At 45.8% G+C, this 12032-nt stretch overlaps 3 non-coding genes across 3 annotated transcripts; 2 read left to right on the top strand and 1 right to left on the bottom strand.

The window, feature by feature from the left end:
• The first annotated feature begins 2812 nt into the window (after window positions 1-2812).
• On the top strand, window positions 2813-2884 carry TRNAW-CCA. The gene has a single exon. It is a non-coding gene; the product is annotated as a tRNA-Trp (tRNA).
• A 335-nt stretch (window positions 2885-3219) lies between these two features.
• Window positions 3220-3301, bottom strand: TRNAS-GCU. The gene has a single exon. It is a non-coding gene; the product is annotated as a tRNA-Ser (tRNA).
• A 386-nt stretch (window positions 3302-3687) lies between these two features.
• LOC120934162 lies at window positions 3688-3819 on the top strand. Its single transcript, XR_005748311.1, has one exon. It is a non-coding gene; the product is annotated as a U8 small nucleolar RNA (small nucleolar RNA).
• The last annotated feature ends 8213 nt before the right edge of the window (window positions 3820-12032 follow it).

The following is a 12032-nucleotide window of genomic DNA, read 5'->3' on the forward strand; positions in this document are numbered from 1 at the left end:
CCTTTCCCATTTCCCCCTCCCCCTTCCCTTTTTCCTTTCCCCATATCCCCCCCCTGCCCCCCTTTCTCCCCTTTCAACGTCACCCCAACCCCATACTAATATAAAGTCACTCCCAATCCATGGATGCTCCCCTTCCCTCTCCTTCTGGTCCCCCTTTTCTCCTAATTTTTCTTGTCTATTCCTTACCTCATTGACCTCCCCACTCAATCCTTCTCTCCCCCCAGTCTTTCTTCCCCCCCCCCCTCCTTTCTTTTTCTTTTTTCTTCTTTTTTCCTTCCTTCTTCCTCCTTCCTTCCTCCTTCTTTCTTCATTCCCCTCCCCTTCTTTGTCCTCTTTGTCCTGTTTGGTCACTTACACACCTTCTTCACCCCCTGGTGACCCACACCTCAATAATTAACCGACCATCCCCTATACATATTACTCATTCTATTCCTTACCCCAATAGAGCCCGTCTAAATAAAATATCCCCCTCCACGCGCCACAGAAGGCTTTTACCAGGCTCCACGTCTGATCATATGACCAACCTGGGTGAGTGCTTTGCTCCACTATACAATGCGCTGTTTTGAATTATACACAATGTATACATATTTTGTATATTCTGCTTGTTTATTCATCTGTTTATACATACCTTTTAGAACATAATCTCCTCCTGAAGAAGCGGTAAAACCGCGAAACCGGTCGAGGTCATCGACTCCACTAAGACACAGTCTGTTAATTACTTTCTGATGTATAATGTGGGGATTGTTCTTAAATTGTCTTTCGTATTATATTTGTATTTTCTTTGTTAAATAAATATCGATACCTTTTACCAGATTGTTTGTATCAGTGCCGCGAAAAGTCCCCCCCAAAATCCCTTTCCCCCCAACCCCTGACCCAAATATTGACCTTCATTGGCCCCAAGCACCTAAAAGTTGTCAAATTTTTGTGGTCATATCATTTTCCATGTCCACCTACTCCCAAGACGTTCAGGGCTGGCCCGAGGACCGGCACCCTAATAATCTTACAGTGAACAAAAGTGCACAAACAAAAATAAGACAAAAACGTGACAAACATAGGCTTAAATAAAAGAAAGTGGGGTAAAGGGATAGTGAAGAGGAGAGTGAAAAGAAGTGGTTATTGTGATCAACAATGACCAGGCCCTCCGGCCAGGAATAAAAAATTCCTCCGGTCCTAGCCAAAAGGCCCGGCCCAGGAGGCAGGTGCTAAAAAAAGCGTGTATCTGGTGCAGTGACCGTGGTAGAGAAGCGATAACTGCTGCCACATGTGTACAGCGGGCGTTGCTGTTCTGTGCTCGGAATGCGCTCAATCATGCACCCCCTTTCACCAAGCTGTCACTGCAGCTTCTGGCTACTATTTACAATTAGGATTGTCCTGTCCCCATACCCCTATGACAGCCAATCACAGTGATTGAGAAGCCCGGGAAACAGATCCAGCATTTTTTTACGGTAAGTTAAATGTGTGCTTAAGCCTAGGTTTCTACTGATGTGGTTGGTACGTCTTGCGTTGTGGTGGGATCAGCAGCCCATGTATCTAAATGGTCTGCTTGCACCTGTATTTCCCATAAGGAAAAAATCTTCCAAGGCTGGGGATGGTCTTCCACAAAGGTCTTCCAAGGCTGTGGATGGTCTTCTGGTCTTCTAAAAAGGTCTTCTAAGCCTGCAGATGGTCTTCTACAAAGGTCTTCTAAGCCTGCGGATGGTCTTCTACAAAAGTCTTCCAAGGCTTAGGATGGTCTTCTACAAAGGTCTTCCAAGGCTGAGGATGGGCTTCTACAAAGGTCTTCTAAGCCTGTGGATGGTCTCCTACAAAAGTCTTCCAAGGCTGTGAGTGGTCTTCTAAAAAGGTTCTCCTAGAAGATGGTCTTTTACAAAGGTCTTCCAAGCCTGCAGATGGTCTTCTACAAAGGTTTACCAGGGCTGGGGTTGGTCTTCTAAAAAGATTCTCTGAGGTTGCAGATGTCTTCTACAAAGATTCTTGAAAGCTACAGATGGTCTTCTACAAAAGGTATTCCAAGTCTGCGGATGGTCTTCTACAAAGATCTTTAAGGTGTGCATGTGATCTTCTACAAAGGTCTTCCAAGACTGTGGTTGGTCTTCTACAAAGGTCTTCCAAGGCTGACGATAGTCTTCTACAAAAGTCTTCCAAAGCTGCGAATGGTCTTCTATAGCTGCAGATGGTCTCCTACAAAGATATACCAATCGAGTCTTCTAAAAAGGTTCTCCGAGGCTACAGATGTCTTCTAAAAAGGTTCTTGAAAGCTACAGATGGTCTTCTACAAAAAAGTCTTTCAAGGCTCCTGGAAGGTGTCACCTCAAAGTGGTAAGCAGATATGTGTTTTGCCGTGCGGTAAATAACACGCAAACCAGAATGTGGCACAAAAGCCCCATGAGCTACTTCGACGCGTTTGTCGCAGCCCATTGAAATCATGTGAAATTCACACGTCACGCCAAAAAAAAAAAAGTGCAAAGAAAAAAACGCAGCAAAACGTGCGTTTGAAAAATGCAGTGAATGCAACTTTTGTGTATTTTGGCCAAGCTGGTAATTTTATTTATTATGATTACGTTACGATTTACTCCCACTATTCTTATATTTCACTTTTAGGATTGTATTGCTTTTTCTTATTATGTCTTTTATTATATGATTCTATAATCACACCCAAATCCATGATATATGTTGCTTACTTTGCTCTTTTATTATTATTATTACCTTCTTTTAAAACCATGACATACTGCTTGATGACCATAGAAAAATATCACCAGCTAGCAACAATGTATCCTTCTAAGGAAGCTGCCGCTGACAGTGTAGAGCAGAAGACCTCGTGGCGCAACGGTAGCGCGTCTGACTCCAGATCAGAAGGTTGCGTGTTCAAATCACGTCGGGGTCAAGCTTTTAACTTTCAGTACAAATTTTCCTTTTTCACTCATAGATAAATGAGTGTGTACAATCACAATCTATTTTATTAAAACACTCATATTTTAATTCAAACACACTGTGCATAATATGTATGTGATTCAGTTCGCATGTGTAGCGCTATATACATTTTTCACTCACTCACTCACTCACTCACTATGAAGAAAAAAATAACGTGAATTGTATCAAAAAACAATGAAGGCATCCAGTGTCACATATTTAATACTATGTTAAAAAAAGAAAAACATGCATGCTCGTGGTTATTTGTGCGTTAAACTAGCACTTTGGAAGAGTAAAACAAAACATTTGCGACGAGGGTGGGATTCGAACCCACGCGTGCAGAGCACAATGGATTAGCAGTCCATCGCCTTAACCACTCGGCCACCTCGTCTACATGGCACACCAGCCGCACCTGTCCTATATCCCATTCATCTTTGTTACGCCTCACTACGAAATCATTCTATCTATGGTATGGGTATGGGTGGAGCTTTGTTTCCTCAAAACTGAGACGTTTCACGGACACTTGCATTTGGGGCGTGTCTATGCAAATAGGAATCTGTTTGTCTCGCCTGCTTGGTATTAAGAGAACAAGGATTCATTTTTAATCCTCTTCTTTTTTTTTTTTAAACATAGATAATCACATTGTCTATAGTTTAATGTATCCGTGTGTCAACTACTCTATCAATTAAGCTTACAACTGGGAAAACATAAAAAGTCACCATCAGCTGCCCCGAGGGTGTCTGGAGGTTGGACCCAGTCTTCGACTAACATTTGGTATTGTCAGTGAGGTCAATCCTTACCTGTTCCTCCTTAGGGAGAAACAGAAATGATGAATGGAGGAGGATGAGTGCTGATTACACTATCTCCCCCACTGCCTTGAATGACAACTCAGGGTGGTGTAATTCTGATACTAATCACTGACAATCATATATCACTGTTAAAAAAAGATGAGCAAAGTTGGTTGACAAGCATTCCTATCTCATTACGGTTGTTGGTCACCAATTGTTTTTGTAAACCAATTATTAACTATCCTAAGAAAAAAACTGGCTAGGGGCCCCCCAAAATTTATACTAGACCCTTATCCAAGCACGCAGCCCGACTAGTCAGGAAAAGGGGTAGGGATGAGTGAGCGTTGCCCCCTCCTGAACCATACCAGGCCTGCGGGCCCCCTCACCCCCAAAGCACCTGGTCCCCATGTTGATGGGGACAAGAGCCTCTTCCCGGCAACCCTGGCCGTTTGTTATCAGGGTCTGCAGGCGGGGGGGCTTATCGTAACCTGGGAGACCCCTTTAATAAGGGGGACCCCAGATACCGGCCCCCCACCCTATGTGTATGAGTATGGGGTACATCGTATCCATTCACCTGGGGGGAAAAAAGTGTCAAGAAAAAGACACACTAGACAGGTTTTTAAAGTAATTTATTAAGCAGCTCCTGGGGTCTTCTTCCGAATTCGGGGGTCTTCTTCCGACTTCTTCGCTCTCTGTTTTTTTCTGCCGGGATCCTCTGCTATCTTCTTCCAGCTCTTTTACTAGCGGTGGCCCGGTCTTCTCCCTTCTTCCGACTTCGGGGGTCTTCTTCCGACTTCTCCGCTCTCCGGTTCTTTCTGCCTTCTGCTCCTCTGCTATCTTCTTCCAGCTCTTTTACTAGAGGCGACCCGGTCTTCTGCGTCGTCTTCTTTCCTCTTCTTCCATGATGACACAACGGTTCCTCCCATTGTAATGCCGGGTGAGCGGTGTGCAACGATTTATATAGGCATGGGGCGTGGTCACCGGGTGATATCAAGATCCTGCTTGCTGTATGTCTACCTTTATCGCTGGCTCTTGGACTACCCGATCCGGTTACTGAACTCTGGCTATGTTTTGACTACGCTTACTCTGTTTACCTTTTTATTTTTTATTATTAAACGTGTGATTTAAAGGATCACTAAAGGAAAATATTTTTTTAGCTAAATAGCTTCCTTTACCTTACTGCAGTCCTGGTTTCATGTCCTCATTGTTCCTTTTTGCTTTGAAGTAGCTGTAATTCTGCTCTGATCTCCACATTTCCTGCTTGTCTGGCTCCTTATGAAAAATCTCATGGCAGCTTTTCACTGTGGTCCAAGCTGTGTGTCTAAAACTCCTCAGAACCAATCAGATTCATTTTAAAAAACAAAACACTGCCCTGGATTTGTTTGTTTTTGTTCTGTGTCTCTCTCTACTTCACAGAAACATGAAACCAGTTTAAAAACGAAAGTGAAACTAGAGGCACATTATATGATTGATTTTTATCTATTTTTAATCATTTTTAAAAGGAATCAGTTAACTTTTATGTCTCTATACCCTGTGTAAACAGTAATTTCAGCAAAAAAAAACAATTTCCTTTAGTGACCCTTTAACTGTACTTCTGTCTCAGTCTGATTCATGGTCTCTGACAGTAGGCGAAGGCCATGAATTCAGAAGATGCAGCCAATCCACTTGTTGATAATATTTTTTCCAGATTGGATGGATCAGTTTGCCATGCGGTGACACTCCTGAGTCACACAGCTCGTCTAGAGTCTCCTACTGTGGCCGCTCCGGTAGTCTCTGTGCAGGCACCCGCCTTGAGTATTACCTCTTTAAGAGGTATGTCTGGTTCCGCTCCGCTTCCCCAGTGATTTAGGGGCGATCCAGTTCAGTGCAGAGGGTTTCTCAACCAGGTTGAGATATACTTTGAGATGCTGCCCCAGGCGTTTCCCACGGACAGAAGCAAATTGGGTTTCGTGATATCTTTGCTTTCTGACAGAGCCTTGGCCTGGGCAAACCCTCTATGGGAGACGCAAAAACCCCTGGTCCTGAGTTACCAGAATTTTTGGCTTCCTTCAAAAGGGTATTTGACATTTCTGCACGCTCCGCTTCTGCTGCCAAGTGCCTTATGTCCATCAAACAGAGTACGAGGACGGTTGCCGATTACGCCTGGTTATTGGTTATCCTTGGTTACAGAGGCACAACCCCTCTTTTGATTGGCTCCATGCTGAGGTTCTGCCCTGGTCTCCACAATACCGTAAGAGATGCTTCCAGAAGGTAGCCAAGGTCCTGTGCACAGGAGTACAACGATTTTAGCGATGTCTTTGACATAGGTCAAGCCGGTTCTTTGCCTCCACACAGGTCGTATGATTGCGCAATTGACCTTCAACCTGGTGCCATACCCCCTCGTGGCTGTGTTTACCCTTTGCCGGTCTTGGAGGATAAGGCCATGGAGACACACTCTCTTGAGGTTTTAGCCACAAATATTTGTCTCCTGCTGGTGCTGGTTTCTTTTTTGTGAAGAAGAGTGGTGAACTGAGACCTTGCATTGACTATAGGGGTCTCAATCGTCTCACCATTAAGAATGCCTATCCGATTCCGTTGATTACGGAATTATTTGACCGCCTCAAGGGAGCAACGGATTTCACAAAGCTTGATTTGAGAGGGGCATACAATCTCATGAGGATTAACGAGGGCGACGAGTGTAAAACTGCCTTTAATACCAGAACAGGTCATTATGAGTATCTCGTAATGCCTTTTGGCCTCTGAAATGCTCTGGCAGTTTTCCAGGAGTTTATTAACAATGTCCTCCGAGATTTGTTGCAGTTATGTGTGGTGGTCTATTTCGATGATATTCTCATTTTTTTCCAAGTCCCTGGAGGGCCACCACACAGATGTCTGTCGAGTGCTTCAGAAGCTAAGAGAGAACAATCTCTATTGTAAGCTGGAGAAGTGTGAATTCCATTGGGAACAGGTCAAATTCCTGGGTATGTAATTTCCACGGCTGGTTTTTCGATTGACCCAGAGAAACTTTCTGCTGTCCTACAGTGGCCTCAACCCGTGGGTTTAAGTCCTCTGCAGCAATTTCTTGGCTTTTCCAACTATTACCGGAAGTTTATTCGTAACTTCTAGTCTCTGGTCAAGCCCCTGACTAATATGACCAGAAAGGAAAGTAACCCACAGAGTTGGTCTCCAGAGTCCATTAAGGCTTTTGAGAGTCTTAAGGCTGCCTTTGTTTCCGCTCCTGTGTTGGCACATCCTGATCATATGTTGCCTTTTATCCTTGAAGTTGATGCTTCTGAGACTGGAGTTGGCACCTTTCTGTCTCAACGTCCTAGCTCTGACAGCGCTATGCATCCGTGTGGCTACTTTTCCAAGAAATTGTCACCTGCGTAGTGCAATTACGAGATTGGTGACAGAGAGCTGTTGGCGATCATTTTAGTCCTGAAAGAATGGAGACATCTCTATGAAGGTACCACTGTGCCGGTTCTCATTCTTACTGACCATAAAAATCTCACATTCTTGTTTGAGGCTAAGCGCCTCTCTCCCAGAAGGGCACGATGGGCTCACAAGTTTTAATTACATTGTCTCATTCTTACCCGGTACTAAGAATGTGAGGGCTGACGCCTTGTCACATTTTTCTCCACTTCCAAGATGGAGACGGTTCGGGTTCCTGTGATTCCTCCTGATCGTATTCTGGCTACGGTTCGCACCAGTCTCACTTCTCCTTTGGGAGACAAAATTCTTGGTGCTCAGGTCGATGCTCCTCCTGAGAAACCTTGTGACTGCTGCTTTGTTCCCGAGAGTCTTCGTACTGCCATGCTCCAGACTTACCATTCTCCCAAGGCTGCTGGCCACCCGGGTAAGAATCAACTCTTTTGGGCCATTTCCCAACAATTCTGTTGGCCTAGTCTACATGCTGATGTAACCACCTTCGTAGCTGCCTGTTCCACGTGTGCTCAGAGTAAGACTCCACGACACCTCCCAGTGGGCCTCCTACAACCCATACCCAATGGAGAGAGGCCCTGGACCCACCTGTCTATGGATTTCATTGTGGAGTTACCCAACTTCCAGGGCAACACAGTAATCCTTATGGTGGTAAACCGATTCTTGAAAATGTCTCACTGTATTCCACTTAAGAAGTTGCCTACGTCTAAGGAATTGGCTTCCATTTTTCCTCGGGAGATCTTTCGCTTACATGGTCTACCCAAGGTCATTGTCTCTGACAGGGGAAGTCAGTTTGTGTCCCGGTTCTGGCGAGCGTTTTGTGCACAGTTGGGAAATTAGCTTGCCTTCTCCTCTGCGTATCACCCGCAGTCTAATGGGGCTGCAGAACGAGCCAGTCAGTCCTTGGAGCAATTCCTGCGTTGCTATATTTCTGACCATCACAACAACTGGTCAGACCTCTTACCTTGGGCGGAGTTTGCTCACAATAGCGCTCTGAATTCTGCTTCCCGTTTGTCTCCGTTTATGGCGAACTATGGTTTCCAACCTTCCATGTTGTGTGACTCGTTTGTTCCTCAGAGTATTCCTGCGTTAGAGGAACATCTCTGTGGTCTTCATTTCACTTGGGTACAAGTCCAGGAGGCTTTGCGACAGGCTAACGAGAGGTATAGACTGGTAGGAAGGCCTGCCTGCGCCTTCCTACCAGGTCAGGGACAGGGTCTGGCTGTCATCTTGCAACCTCCGACTTCGTGTTCCTTCTCTGAAGTTCGCACCTCGGTTTATTGGGCCTTTCCATATTCTTCGCAGGATAAACCCAGTGTCTTATGCGTTGGTCCTTCCTTCCAGTATGCGTATCTCTAATGTGTTCCATGTCTCCTTATTGAAACCTTTGGTCTGCAACTGTTTTACCACCTCGTGCCACGCTATACAGGTTGAGAACCATGAGGAGTATGAAGTACAGTCCATTGTTGACACCCGTAGGTTCTGTGGGCGCATACAGTACCTGGTGCATTGGAAGGGGTACGGTCTGGAGGATGGCTCTTGGGTCCCATCCTCAAACGTACATGCCCCTGTCCTCCTTCGTGATTTCCATAGACGTTTTTTCCTCAAGCCAGGTGGTCCTCCGAGGGGGAGGGGTCATTGAGGAGGAGGTATTGTCAGGGCTGGGCTCAGCCCTTCCTTCTCTGTGCTGGCAGCTCAGCTGTCAGCTAATTGCCAGCTCCCATCTCTCCACAGTGATCCACCTGTTGATGATCCTGCTTGTCAGCTCTGCCTACTTAAAGCCTTCCAGTTCATTTGCTCTTTGCCTTCGCCTGTGTTAACATCACAAGAGACTTTCTCTTGCGTTCCTGTTGAGGACCTGCTTGACCAATGTTCCCTCTGGCTACAGATCCTGCTTGCTGTATGTCTACCTTTATCGCTGGCTCTTGGACAGTGGCTTGGCCGACTACCCAATCCGGTTACTGAACTCTGGCTGTTTTGACTACGCATACTCTGTTTACCTTTTTATTTTAATTATTATTATTAAACAAGTGTGATTTAACTGTACTTCTGTCTAGGTCTGATTCATGGTTTCTGACATGATGTTAACAAAAGATGAACACAAAGTTTGTTGACAAGCATTCCTATCGCATTGTGGTAACAAATTGTTCTTGCAACCAATCACGCGCCATTATAGGATCAATCACTGGCGATAGGGATGCACCGATGCCACTTTTTTAACACTGAGTACCGATACTGTACCTCAGGTACTCGCCGATACCAATTACGGATACCTATCGCCTAGGAAGAGGGGTGGTTTGGGAGGTGGCCGTAGTTGAGAGTGGGGTGAAATAGGGATTGTGGTGTGGGAGAGTTGGGATGGGAAAGGCTGTGATCGCTGGGGGGGGGGGGAGAGGATGGGTATAGGAGGGTTATTGGGAAACATGGGGACAGGGGTGACAGCTGGTAGAGGGAAGGAGGAGGCAACAGGCAGAAGTGACTGCAAGCATGGTACAGGAGACAGTCAGGGACTGCAGGCATAGTACAAGAGATAGTCAGGGACTGCAGGCATGGTACAAGACAGTCAGGGACTGCAGGCATTTTACAAGAGACAGTCAGGGACTGCAGGCATGGTACATGCATATTTATATAATACATATTTAGCATTATATTTAACTGGCTGCTTGCTTCTGCTTGGGCCTGGCACAGTGGCACATACACATGGACAACATGATCATCATCCTCAAGAGTACGTACCGGCTGGCTGCTGCTGCCTGGGGGTTCCCCTTCTTTTTCTGGTGGTAACGTCACAGACCCACGCTCCTGGCCTGGGGGAGATTATGCTGGCCACGCAGAGGAGGGTAGGTGGAGCATTAGGCTCTGCCTCCGCCAGTTATCTTGATTTGTTTCTCCTGTACCAGGAAGACATTGCGCGCCTGTCGCTCCCGGCCTCCACACAGGCAAAGTAGCAAGTGCTGTGCCGGCGCCGCAGCACTTGCTTGGGGGGGGGCGTCCGCGAGAGCCGAGAAGTCGCCGCAAGAGGACAGGCTGGGGCCGCTGGAATCTGGCCCTGCCCATGCAATGTCTCTTCTCACGAGTCACGTCACTGTTCACAGACCCCCTGCTCCTGGCCTGGGGAAGAAGATGATGCCGGCCACGCAGAGGAGGGTAGGCGGAGCATTATGCTCCGCCTCCGCCAGTTATCTTGATTTGTTTCTCCTGTACCAGGAAGACATTGCGCGCCTGTCGCTCCTGGCCTCCACACAGGCAAAGTAGCAAGTGCCGTGGGTTATGTTGGGGGGGGGGGGGGCGAGAAGCCGCCACAAGAGGACGGGCTGGGGCCGCTGGAATCTGGCCCTGCCCATGCGATGTCACTTCCGGTATCGGTTTCCGGCACCGATACTCGCGAAGATGGCTAGTATCGGTGCATCCCTAACTGACGATCCTTTATTAATGTGGACAAACATTTCTATCCAATTGCGATCGCTGGTCACAGTTTTTTTTTTTTTTTTGCAACCAATCATTAGCCATTATGAGACCAATCTCTGGCGACCCATTATCGATGTTAACAAAAGATGAACAGATAAAGTTTGTCTAATCTGGCCACAGATTGGTCTCAGGATGGCGAGTGGTTGCAAAAACAATCACTGGCGATCCTTTATCAATGTTAATGAAAGACAAATAAAGTTTGTTGACAAGCATTGATAAAAGATCGCCAGTGATTGGTTGCAAAAACAATCACTGGCGATCCTTTATCAATGTTAACAAAAGATGAACAAATAAAGTTTGATCATAAGCATTCCTATCTAATTGTGGTCGCTGGTCACAGATTGTTTTCGCAACCATACACTCGCCATCCTGAGACCAATCTATGACCAGCGACCACAATTAGATAGAAATTCTTGTCAACAAACTATTTGTTCGTCTTTTGTTAACATTGATAATGGGTTGCCAGTGATTGGTCTCATAATGGCTAATGATTGGTTGCAAAAATAATCTGTAAAAGCGATCACAATTGGATATAAATGCTTGTCAACCAACTTTATTTGTTTGTCTTTCGTTTACATTATTAAAGGATCAAATATAAAAGTGATAAGCGCAATAATGAGTAAACAAACACTGAAATAAGGGCTAAAGCAGCCTAAAGTGACAATGTGCAATATAAATGAACAGACAAATGTCCCATAAGTGTAGTAAATAATCTTTGTGAATAAAGTGAATAATCTTCCAATGATCTTCTATAATGCTCTTCTAGGTAGTGAGCTCACAGAGCGCTTACCTCCTTGCACATGGATCTCTGCTTTCCTAAGTAGCCCGGGTCAGTCTGATTATCTCTTGGAGTGATTTCCATGAAGTGCTCTCCAACTGGTATCCGGCACTGTAGGTTATGGCTCAAATAGGTCCCTCGATATTGCTCAGGATGTAAAGAAGAGGAGATGGACCATAGTGAAATACGTAATAAAGATTTAATAAGTAATAAAAGATGCTTACAGGTAAAATGATTGTGTACAAACGAATTCCGTAATACTTCCGGTATTTCATGCTGGTTCCGGCCCTTACATGTTACGCCACATCACGTGGCTTCATCAGAGGTGTTGGATTGGTCAGAAGTCCTTTCATTTATACACGAGGAGCGGAAGTACAACGGCGGCCATCTTGCCCGAGTATATGTCTCCGTCTAGGCGGCGGCCATTTTGTGGGTTGGTATCCGCATTAGTACTCCTTATTGAGAGGGTTAGACTACTTTAGTGTGTGTTAGCATATTCCCGGCGGCCATTTTAGCGGAGTGCATGTCTCAGCCAAGTAGCTCGCCATTTCACAGGTTAGAAACCTTGGCCCGGATTCACAAAGCACTTACGCCGACGTATCTCGAGTTACGCCACGTAAGTGTAAATATGCGCCGTCGTATCTATGCGCCGTGCCCATAAACTGAGA

Source organism: Rana temporaria, chromosome 3 (genome assembly GCF_905171775.1).
Source record: "Rana temporaria chromosome 3, aRanTem1.1, whole genome shotgun sequence".
Classification (NCBI taxonomy): domain Eukaryota; kingdom Metazoa; phylum Chordata; class Amphibia; order Anura; family Ranidae; genus Rana; species Rana temporaria.